This window comes from Coturnix japonica, chromosome 2 (assembly GCF_054131305.1).
Source record: "Coturnix japonica strain WE chromosome 2, WE-NBRP24, whole genome shotgun sequence".
Classification (NCBI taxonomy): domain Eukaryota; kingdom Metazoa; phylum Chordata; class Aves; order Galliformes; family Phasianidae; genus Coturnix; species Coturnix japonica.
The window spans coordinates 109938332-109948400 of NC_140664.1; the positions used below are offsets into that span (position 1 = coordinate 109938332).

At 40.5% G+C, this 10069-nt stretch overlaps 1 long non-coding RNA gene across 1 annotated transcript; it reads right to left on the minus strand.

Moving 5' to 3' along the window:
- Positions 1-2140: 2140 nt before the first annotated feature.
- LOC146762121 (uncharacterized) lies at positions 2141-3449 on the minus strand. Its single transcript, XR_014943724.1, has 2 exons — positions 3176-3449; positions 2141-2610 (listed from the first exon to the last, which is right to left on the minus strand). It is a non-coding gene; the product is annotated as an uncharacterized LOC146762121 (long non-coding RNA).
- Positions 3450-10069: the final 6620 nt, after the last annotated feature.

Below are 10069 nucleotides of genomic sequence, written 5' to 3' on the forward strand. Positions count from 1 at the left end.
GCTGGTGAACCCCTTCTATGAACACAGGCTAAAGGAGATGAGCTTGTTCAGTCTGGGAAAGAGAAGGCTGCAGTGAGACATTATTATGTTCTTTCGATATTTAAAGGGAGATTATGAACAGGATGGAAATCAGCTTTTTATTTTGGTAGATAGTAATAGGACAAAGCAGAATGGTTTTAAGCTAAAAAAGTGGAGATTTGGGTTATATGTAAGGGGGAAGTTATTCACTGAGAGTGTGGTGAGGCAGTGGCACAGGCTGCCCAGAGATGTTGTGGATGCTCCTTCCCTGAGGTGTTTAAGTCCAGGCTGGATGGGACCTTGAGCAGACTGGTCTAGTACTTGATCTAACAGTTGGCAGCCTTGCCTGCAGAAATGGCATTGGAACTTGATCCTTGAGGTCCGTTCCAACCCAAGCCATGTTATGATTCTATGATCCTATGAAGTCTAATGATTCCTGTAGTCTACTGTGCTGACTCACTGAGAAGAAACAGGTCCCACGAGCCCAGCCTTGGTTGGTACTTTGGTACTCCCAACTTGGGAGTGGAAAATAGCCTTCAGCAGCATGCACCAAGGCTTTTGTCTCCTAGAATGAGGCACTTCTTATGTAACTTACTGTGGAGCAGGACAGCCCCAAGGCTGGGCCCCTCCTCATCTCGCCTCCATATGGAGGGATTTTCCTAAAAATTGCGTGTGTCTATTCTCCACATTTCACAAGAGTTCCCATGTCTGGTAGTCAATATGCTAACCTTTAATAGATAGCATGCTTTTACTGTGAATTCACGAAGTTTCGCTGCAATTAAACTTCTCCAATAATGACAGAATTTATTAATGAAACAAGGTTCATCTTGAAGCTCTTTAGAAGAAAACAGGGTTGGTTCTCTCTCATGGTATTATAAGATTCATATTAGGTACTTTTGAATATCGTTTTAAAATACCATTATGCCAAAGAGCAAAGTGTGCTCTTCAGTGCCCCAGCTTGCCTTCTTCCAGACAACTCACAGAAAGAAATAAGGAGAAGAGAGGTAAGCAGAAAATAACCAGACCGCCCAAATTCCCGCCCCCCCCGCACACCCCCCAAAAAATAACCCAACACAACCAAACTCCATTTGATAAGAAAAATCACAGGAATCTTCTAACTGGTTTGTTCTGAATCTTCTCAGTTAGAAGGAAGACAGCACTGAGCTGTAGCTGCTTTCCCCATTAGGGTGAAAAGGCTTTTGGAGAAGGCTGGCAGTCCTGCAGTGTATTCCACAGAAGGAGCATCTGCCTCTTAAGAGTGTAAAAATGCATTTGTATGAGGCTCAGATGATGATCTAGTGGTATTTTCCATCTATTTGCAATCCTGCCCTCTGAAATACCCTGGTATAAGTAATAACTGAGTCAATTAAAAAAAAAAACACAAAAAAGAAATTCAAGTACCTGCTAGCTCAGTGATGTCTGTAAATCTGAAATGTTTGCTTTGTATTGATGGGCTCCATATGGTTGCAGAAGTTCTCTATTTGCTGTCTGTGCTGTTGTTTTCATTTATTTATTTTTAATAAAATGCTCAAAATATTTGCTGTTGGAAGAGAGCAACGCTATGGGAAGCTTTGAAGTGATATTCATAAGAACTGTGAACACTGACTAATTGATTAACCAAGAGTTCTTGAAGAGAATGATTTGATTAGGGTAATTTATAGAGGTTGTATCTTTTGTCATCATTTGTCTTTGAAAACATAGAAGAAAACTGCTTCCAAGCGCATGTAGCCGCTGGCATGAGAGATGGTGTGCGCAACATCATCAGTTACAGCAGACTGCTCAATTTTGTACCTTTCCAGCTAGTCAAATATCCAATAACAGTACACACAGGCACACACACGTGCACACACACACACACACAAAAGCTCTTTGCACTCAAAACTTTTCTAACATCGCCTTAGAAAAATATTTGGGGTTGTTCACCGCTCTGCTCTCTGTAGCATAAACATTTATTTAAATGGGGCTGTCTTTTCAGTAATGAAGAATGAAGGAAAAACAATGGTCTGATTTTGACAAATTAACTTGTGATTTGGAGAGTCAGTGAAGCAGGGAAGAGACATTCCTAACTATACTAATTAAATGAGCTTGCAACATTTATTTTAATGCAATGGAACCAGCCATATGAAGATGAACATTTTAATTTATTTTGCAGTGACATTATGAAAAATTTCTCTGCTGCAGATTATCTGCAAAAACAAATCTCATCAGCATCTAGGTTTGTGCATGAAATTTACATCTCTCACACAAGTTTGACCTTCCCCAGCGAAAACAAATGGAATGTGCTAAGTTAAAAAGTTTCTGCAAAGGTTGTCTTCCATTGATGCGGTGGTTTATGTTCAAATTACCTCTGTGAAAAACACATCCATTTTTCACGGTGCAGTGTAGATGAAAAATTCTGAATCCATTCTAAGGGGAATGCAAATATAGCTCATTAGTTTAAAAACATTTTTCATGAACGACTGCTGAGTATTTTCAGGCAGATGAGAATGTGCAGCTTCAGCCAAGAATGAGCACCACATGTCCTACTAATTGTTTTTTAAACTTGTTCCTTTCCTCTATGGCATTCAGTAACTCTAGAAAGTGGGAAGATTCCTGGAGGAAAAAAAGCCAAAATTATATGTAACCTTACTGATAGCATATACTGGGTCTTTTCAATATCGTCTGCAATATGAAGAAAAAAATAGGAGCACTTGCTCTTGGATGGGTAATATCATTATATTCTGGCACATGACATTTCTCTTCTCTGACTTTTTTCAGGTTTTAGTAATGAGTATAAGTTTTATTTATGGAGTGCCGTCAGCAGAGAGAGCGTTGTCCTAAAGTTCATATCAGTGACAATGTTATGGAGCTGCTGCCAGTAGGAGTTGCAGAAGCTCATTGAGTTTTGCTTTTTTAACGAGGTTGAGTAGCAGTAAGATATTTTCACTGCTTTGATTGACCCTTAAAGTGTTTTACCCAGGATTTTCCCCTCTTCAGCAGGCTTCATAAAAGTTTCCATTATGTGACCTTATAAAGCCAGAGAAATGAGGAATGATTCTTTAGAAATGATGTGATCATTTGGCATGTACCCTCTTTTCTCAGGGTGGTGATTCTCCATAGGCACCCACAAGTTCCCTCTTGTCACACAGTGGAGAGCTGTCCCCATGGCTGGACTTACCATAGTAGCTCAGGTGGGTCTTCTTTCTCAGCTGTATGCCGACAGGAGAGCTTGGAGGTTCCATCCATGCCCTGGCACCTGTGGGCTCATAGGCAGCTCTCACTAGTAGAAGGCCTCTGAAGACGTTCACGCATTCCACTAAGATCAGCAGACTACAGCAAGTTGTGAAGCTCCTCTGAACTGTGGCCATCTCAGGGCTGAACTGAGCAATTCTTCTGTGTGCGCACAGAAAAGCTTGAGTACAGGCATCCACCCAACTGAAACTGGAGGGATTTTTTAGATGGGAACATGTTTATTACCCGAAGTTGATTTGGAATTTAACCATAACAATTGTATTAACGTCCCTAATGCAATGTTATGGCAGTTTTAATAACAGTCAAGTAGGAAAGGCAATTTGTAATAAAAATTCTGTTGCTCAAGATCATAACCCTGCTTTCTCACCCAAAAAGCAGTCCTGTGTTCCTTAGATGTTTGCTAAGCACCTGCTTATTACCACTTGTTTGAGTTGAAAAATCACCCGATACTGAGTAACACCATCATCCTATACACTTGTTAATGTTTTTTTGATGAATTTCATGCTGTTATTTTTTCCATTCTCTTAGGATGCCTGTCCTTGCTATTCTACTTAGGGCTTTCAGAATATTATTTTTTTTTGTGTGTGTGTCCAACCTTAAAAAGAGTTTTCATGCTATAATATCAAGGGTTAAATCTTTTAAAGCTTTTTCTTTACTAGAGAAAAAAATCCTCCCAGTCATACACAGGAAAGTCATCTCCAGCAAGTATTGCTATCAGAAACACCACACCACTTTCATGTGGGCACGTTTCACAGCCATTCAGTACACCAGCAATCTTATGTCTATCTGTTCAGTATAGAGCTAAAGCTGCTTGGTGTTCTGAAACAATTAAGGTGTCTTTGAACTTCAAAGCAGTAAGAAGGAAAATGATTTTATAATTTATTAATTTTACAATTAATATATAATTTTATTAATTTTACTAGAATAATTTTCATGGCATCTGCTCACAAAGTGAAAACCAGGACCTGTAATCCCACCTTCATGGCTTGGGCCACAACACAGCCATGGTTTCACTTGCATCAAGGAATGTTCCCTCAGGAAAATGATTCCTCATATTTCCTGGGAATGTGAGAAATGCTCTGGATAGCATAACTTGCAGACTATGAGTCCTTCCAATCTGTAAAATCAGGGTCAGTCCTGGATCACTGGCAGATGTAAGCTTTGGTATGTGAGTCTCAGTATTGAAGGAAAGCAAAGGATTTATATTGAGCTAGATGGGTGATGGTCAGAATTGCAGCAATCAATAGCTCTACCTTAAGAAGCCATCGGGCAATAGTTATGCTCTGAAATAACAAAGATGCCTTCATTGCATGTAGGGGAGCCAGATGAAGAAAAAAACCTTCAAGATACCTAAAGGCACATAAAATTGCAAAATTATCATCTGAGAGAACAGAAGAAAGTAGCTTCTTCCAGCATGATGGAGTTGTTTGAAACTGTTTCACTGATCTTGAAATCTGAAAGTGCTTCACCATCACCGAGACTTATTCATCTCTCCTAAAACAGTCAGCAGCCAAACTGGTGGACACAAAGCAAAAGTTTCCAACTATGCACATATTCAGCTGAAAACACCTTTGCACTGAGATGGCCTCATAAGACCAAACTCATCCACAGAGGTACGCTTATGAAACTATGACCCCATCAACACTGCCCTGTGTTTCCAGTGTTTCATTTACAAGCAATAGAGGCTTCTGTCATGCTTCCTTCTAGATCTCCGATGAGAGAACACGATTATGCATTTATGCAAAAGAGAAGCTAGCACACAGATCTTCTGACAATTTCCTTTTGACTCCAAAGTCACGAACAAGTTATTGCTCTTTCTGATCTTATATACATCTTGTGTTTCCCATGAGGAAGCATTTCTCTTTATTCACTTTTTTACTGTTTAGGCAACCAGACTGATGTGTGTCATTTCTGGGTGCTTTTCTGAGTTTCCGAAGCTAGCAGACCAAATAATGGCAGGAATCTATCCAAATGGAGAAAAGCTTTATTTCTTACCTATCTCACTGACCCTTCAGAAGCCACTTTTTTCCCTTTTTATTTGTTCCCTCTTCTCCTTTTTTTCCTTTGATTTGAATTACCCTTTAACTTAGAAGCATCCAATGATGTCACTGTTGCTGTCTGCCACCCATATTACGGCAGCCAGTTGCTTTCATCCTGATAGATACTTACATTAGACTGAGGCAAACAAAAAGCAACCTTGTGGGGCTTTCTTGTGAGAGATTCATCTCTATATCCTTCTTCTGTAGGATCCGCAGCCCATCATTACTCTAGAAGATGCTAAGCTGTCCTACTGTGGCCAAGAGCAGAACTGATGATTCTCCAGACATCCTCCTCGGTGACCACAGGCAGAGGCATAGCTGTCCAACAGACAATGTGATCAGAATGACAGTGGCCACCAGCTGCCTCAGAGACCCTTCCAGCCCACCCTGGGCCATGCAGAAATTGGACAGTCTGAATCTTCTGTGTGGTGGCAAATCTCTGGAGACCTCCAGCTATGATCATACACTTGCCACTTGTAGCTTTCTCTAGGGCTTAGTCGACCTGGGACCCTGTCCTGCTCAGGCTGAGAAGTCTGTAAATCCCTGCCTGGCTGGAGATGCCAAATTAGGACAACACTGTCTTTGTGGCTGGCTATGAAAAATGGTGTGTTTGATTCTGTTGGATGGGTCATCACAGCTTAGGGATCCTCCTGGGTCCTAGATAAGGCTCCTGCCTTTTCACACTGCTGACACTTTGACTTTCACTGCTTACTGACTGGCTCTGGTATCAGACAGCCCACAAGTTTATTTTCCATGAGATGTTAGTCTTTGGACAGCAAGAGTGCCATAAATGAAAGCTAACAGACAGATAGGAAAATAAGTTTTCTCCCTGTCTTTCTCTTTATTTCTCTGTCCCTTAGTGCAAAACCAGTGTAAAGGAAGTTAATTTTATGTAAAGTTTTACATTTCATATCGTGACCAGTGTTTTTTTTTTCCCTTGGTTGGCTCTGAGAAAACATATATTCAAGTTTGAGAATTCATCATGTCTGATTAATGATGTGTATATAGAGCTTTCTGTATCATCTTCCTTCTTTTGGCCTTTTTTATTCAGTTGTTTGCTGTCTTCCAACCCTGCGGATAGATGGTTCTGCAGTGATAAATGTAAAGTTTGCATAAGCCATGTAACAGCAGGACAGCCTATTATCACTGTACATTTTCCATGGCTGTGCAAACCTCTGTAGGCTATTTTATTGCTAATAGATCCACAGAGAAACAGTAGTGATTTTATGACTCTTTTTAAAATGGAAATTCATGTTTGAGAAATACAACTGGGAGGAAACAGATGTAAACCACTTAAGCATTTGCAGAAAATTGAGATGCACACTCTTATTTACAGACCCACATCGCCTCCATCGTTTTATTTTCAAAATTAAAATAAGCAATCTGTTTGCCATGGGAAATGAGGAACCGTAAACTTGTTGTTTTTCCTTTGCTAAGCAATGGCCAGCATCACCGTCTCTGTGCTTAATGGCATAGCAGACAATTGGCAACCCCCCACATCCCTCTGGGTTTTATTGTCTATAACGCACTCCTTTTGTCATCTGTGCAAGAGATATGCAAGTGGGAAAGATTTTAGCATAACTATGTGCCTGAATTCACATAATGATATAAAAGCTAAAATGATTACCTAACCAATTACAAGGTTTTACCCAAGTATTTAAAGTTATTGGAAAATTGATTTAAAAAATTTTAATAGCAAACAACTGTGAAGTATTTACATTCATGTCAGAGTGTTGCTGTGTTCACTGCCTACACCAGCAGAAAATGTATTTTACTTCTTGCATGCTGTTAGATTACTGACTTTGAGGACCAAGCATCCACTTGGAAAATTATTACAAAATATCCCTATAAGCTCTGTTCAAAATGTGAATGCATTAAATTCTACAGTCCTGCCTCCATGGAGATTGGAACTGCGAACCCTCGCTGTGCTCTTTTATGGAATGGATGCTATAGATGCTTTGCAGATAGCTAACCAGGGGCTTGGAGCTATGGCACAGCACCACTGAGGTCCAAGGTAGGAAGAAAAACAAAAGTGAGCTCTGCCATCTTCAGTAGTCACCACCAGGAGAGAGTTTTTCAGCTATGTATTTCTGAATTGAAAGGATGATAATATACTCTCTCAGATTTCTCTCATTTGAAGAGGGCAACTGAATGCACAGCTCTACATTCAACAGCCTGCTGAAAGCTAGCATTGGAGATGGGGTGAAGCCAGGTCCTTTTCCTGAGCAGCCACCTGAACACTGTGTATTCTTCAGAAGATTGAAATTCTGATGAAGCATCTGGGAAGAAGGTGGAGGAAATCACTGTCGTGCCCTGCTTGGGCCTCCTTCCGTGCCATACGAAGAAGAAAAAGGAAAGAAGAGCTGTTTTTGTTAAGGGCAGTGGCACCAGTGTGCCTGAGTCACGTCAGCACAACTTGTGAGCAGGAGAGGAAAGGGAGCAGCTGGGGAGAGTCAAGCTGGCAGTGTCAGATGCCCAGGGAGAAAGGATGTGAGCACCCAGAAGCAGAGTGAGGAGAAAGAAAAATCAGGTGTCAAGAAAGAATAGCCTGGGGAGGTGGGGAAGCAAAACAGCTGGGATAAGAGAGCTCCTATAAAGAGCAAAACCAGACACTAATTCCACTTTTGGGAGAAAAAACTAAGACACATATTGCATTAAGGAGAGCTAACAATACAAACTGCTTCACCTAATGTTATTCCTCCATGCAAGCAGTTTCCATAGTGATGTCGCTTGATTGCAAGCAAGAGAGGAGATGGCCACAAGGCAGTGTCTGCAGAAGCACCACAAAAAACCTTGACACACTTTTGAACCCCCAAAGAGTGACTTGTCACAGATCCTGCATGAAGGGTTCAGATGTCCCTACCCACCGATGGCCAGTCCAGGGACAATCTCCTGCTCCATCCCAAAAACGCGCATAAAGTAAAACCTCTTGCTGATCCTACATCCATTCCTTGGAGTCACTGCTCAGAAACATACTTCAGCCCTCCAGTTTGTCACAAATACAGCCAGCAGTGACAGCGGTGAGCTGAAAGAGCCAATACTTTGCACAAAATTGAAGCGAGAAGACTCATACTTTCCTTCACTTCACTCAGCACTGATTAGTACATTAAAGGGCTTTATTGACCCCCAGTAGTTACACGGAAAGCTTTCTTGCTGCAGCACTGAAAGAAGGGACAGATTTTCCAACAGCTGTCTAATATCTCTGTCAACATGGAAATGAAATGGATTTAAGGACCTCAGAAAAGCATCCGAACATTTAATGCCCAGTAATAGTGAATTCCAATTTCCACTTGCAGAAATGGGAATTGCTCTCAGTCTGCTCTACCAGCTTTCTAAATAAACATCTGGCAAATTTTATTTTTAGAATATTAAAAAAAAAATTAAAATCTTCTCAAATCAGGCTTCTAGCTGACCATCTTGCTATTAACCCAGCAGCAAAGGCAGTGTTTGAAAATGCCAGCATGAACCTGTGTGTCACATCTAGGCCCACAGGGAAGAAAAGGGCAACAATAAATAGCCAAATAACAGGATAAATGAGAGTCAATTTCACTGGGATTTGTGAAACACACTGAAACCCTTCAGATCCATGTAGGGCAGTGCTCAGATCAATGGACAAAGAGAAAAATATCAGCATTTCCACTCTCCAGCTGCACACAGCACTCCTTGTTCTTAAATCAAGGCATCGTGACGAGGAAAGATCAAGAAAACATAGCCCGAGGACCTGCGAACAGATGTCTGTTCCTTTCCTTGGTCCAACCCAGCCTGCTATAGCTCATATCTTAAAAAACCAACAACAGGATTGAGCAATTACTCCCTATACGCTTGTTATTGTCATCCAATAAAGCAGCATCTGAAATAATAGCTTTTCTCCTGCCACCCAAGGTTGATTTCTGAAGAAAAAAATGTGTTGAAACTGATTAGGTTAGAGAGATAGGTCTGCATAAATAATTGCCGTAAGTCAACTAAGTCAAAATAATAATAGCAGAGAAAATTAACTTTCAGATAGAAAAGCTACCTGCCTATGCTCTCATTTGTACACTGAAGGCTAATTCAGCAAATGAAGAATATCGTTCTTGGGACTAAGCAGGTAACCCATAGATTTGTGATGATAGCTGTCACAAAAGCCAGGTCTGCCCTGAGACCAATTGGCCTCAAGTAGAGTTAAATTCATTATTATTTTAATTGTTATTATTAATCATTATCATCTTGGATCCACATTAAGATTTATAAACTTTTCCCAGTTGTTTTGCCCTGTCAGCAAGAAAGCCTAGATTTACAGATATTTAGGTAGGATACTTCAAGCAACCCAAGATTTCCATTCATACAGTTGAAAGGTGTATTTTTGGTCACGATTTTTTGCCTTTCTGTCATCAGTTACTTTCGTCATTACCATACAGAGTAGATATGTTCTTCAATTAATATTGTTATAGTCATCAAAGATCATTGCTTTTCTGGGCAGTCAACAATTTGAATGTGGAAACCCTTCTGACAACCCTTCCTCTCAAAGGAGAGTCAGTGTCTTGTTTAGTAACACTGTTCTTGGTCTTGAAATAATGTTTATGTCCCCATTTGTCTTGCCAATACCTGTCTCTTTTCACAAGAAAGAGCCCGTTCAGAGCAATCATTACCACCATGTTTTATGCAGGAGTCTTTATCTAATAGCAGATACTCTGTTCAATCCAAGTTGATGAGAGTGGTGCCATGTCCCTGCCCAGCTCATTCTGCATGACCTGTTCACATTATTTTCTATTTTTACTTCAAATTCTGCATTATTATTCCAG